The sequence below is a fragment of the Octopus bimaculoides genome, chromosome 14, assembly GCF_001194135.2.
Source record: "Octopus bimaculoides isolate UCB-OBI-ISO-001 chromosome 14, ASM119413v2, whole genome shotgun sequence".
NCBI classification, from domain to species: Eukaryota; Metazoa; Mollusca; class Cephalopoda; order Octopoda; family Octopodidae; genus Octopus; species Octopus bimaculoides.
Window position 1 is genome coordinate 3016170 of NC_068994.1, and position 2133 is coordinate 3018302.

The 2133-nt window shown below is 30.8% G+C and overlaps 1 protein-coding gene across 1 annotated transcript in view; it reads left to right on the plus strand.

Moving 5' to 3' along the window:
* The window catches only part of LOC106867365 (protocadherin Fat 4), a gene marked incomplete at its 3' end in the record, with an annotated part of 101855 nt that overhangs the window by 76282 nt on the left and 23440 nt on the right, over nt 1-2133 (plus strand). The gene's annotated exons all lie outside the window — the stretch shown is intronic.

A 2133-nucleotide genomic window follows, 5' to 3' on the forward strand; every position in this document is an offset into this window, starting at 1 on the left:
TTAATACCTTTAGTGAATTTCATAGACTGAAACTTTCCGAGTCTTGCATGCCTGCTGGTCTATCTATATAATCTATCTATCTATCTACATACATACACAGAAATATGCCTGAATGTGATGTTTTACATCTTCACGTGATTATTAGGATAGGGTGTGTTCCATTTTCAAAGCCTTGAAGAATAAAATAGCCCCTTCACTGAAAAACAGTGAAGGGTTGGCAACAGGAAGACTACCCAAATGTACAATCATGACTTAAATATGTTTCCATCCAGTGCCTGTTAATATGGAAAAACTAATGTTAATGAACAAACCATTGTGTAAAAGTTACTTATATCTCTAAATACAATCTATTAGCATTAGGCTCAACTGAGCAATGAGAAATCACCTTTTCTGATCTAACAATCTACATTACAGTTTGTAGCTGGAGTTGCCTCCCTGGAATAAACCAACACTTTCGACTTGAGTATTCAAATATAAAGACTATCGTGTGTCACAGAGTCAACCCAATGTTTCATCCTAGTTTATGTGCCTGGCTGATGTCGATAATTGTTCAACAAAACACTTGTGATTGTTAAGGTGACACTGAAATATACTCAGCCTCAAGGCAACCTTGGTCCAGCAGACATATGAACGAAGACATTCCAGCCATGATCACTCCAGATTTCTTCAAACAGCTTGCATTTACTTTATCTAATGATCCCTTTTAAAACAGTAGAATGTAATGTGAAGAAAATTCAGCTGCTATTTCCAGAACATCAAGTAAAGGAAGGCTTGTTTGGGTGTAAAGACCAGCGTTTAATCAATAAAATAATTCTGAAGGAATGCTACAAATAACACAAACATCTTTTCATTGCATGGATTGATTATAAAAAAGCATTTAGTAGCCTTCCCCATAAGAAATGCTTGGAAATTTATATAATCTCTTCATTTATTGCTGATTTTCTATCAAATAATATGAAGTTCTAGAAGACAAATCAAATACCGAATTTGGAGACAAGTTCTGTGAAAGATGGTGACATTGATATAAAGTGATTCTCTAACATCACTTCTCTGAAGCATGGCTCTCCTTCTCCTAAATAAGTTGTTGAATGACACAAGACATGGGTACTGAATATATGACAGATCAATCAATAGCCCACTTTACATGGATGATCTTGAGTTTTTCACAAAATCTGATTAATAACTGGAATGACTTTTATTGTTAAATTAGTGACAATATTAAAATGGAGTTTCACCTTGAGAAATGTGCTAAAGCCATATGCATTAAAGAAAAGCTCTTGAAAACACAACTTTTAGCTAGACAAGTGTACCATAATCAAAGAATAAGATCCTAAAGAAAACTACAAATATTTAGGTGTGGGTGAGGAGGGATAGCATCTGGCATCTACAAATTCTGGAGGGAAAATGGAAACATTATCATTTGCAGAGTAAATAGGTGGATCAAAAGGTGTTGAGAATTTGACACAGAATATTTTGTAGCATTATTAATCCAATATTTTCAAGAAATACTTTACATTAAACCTGAATTCAAATAATTTATTGAAAAACATTTCATTGAAACTGGACAGAGAGGCATAACACCAACAAAATAGTTTATAAAATTCTATTAGTTCACAAAATATTTTAATGATAAAAAGATAGGGATTATAAAATATTTCAGTGAAGGTTATGAATTAAAAAAAATATCTACGAGATATTTAGATCAATTTATCCAGTGAAATGTAATAAAAATTATTTAATCACTATTTATATACAATACTTAGGTTTTATGTCATATTGTTACATATAATATATTTGTTATGTTGTTTTTTCTTAACAAAATAACAACTACAATAATGTGAAGCGTGTTAGTTTGTAGAAAGATGATAGTATTTCTGATCAATTCTCAACAAATCTACAACATTCATCTCTCGTTGGCAGAGTTAATATATTTTAACAACACATAACAATATCATCAGTTTATATCTCACACTAAATATCTTAAATAACAAAACTACACTAAATTTAATTTATCAGCAACTTAATAATAATAATGATGATGATGATGAAATATACTTAGTTTATTATACACAAAGATATATACAATGGATACTTAATAAGGTATATAGACATAGGGATATTAATGATCTGATA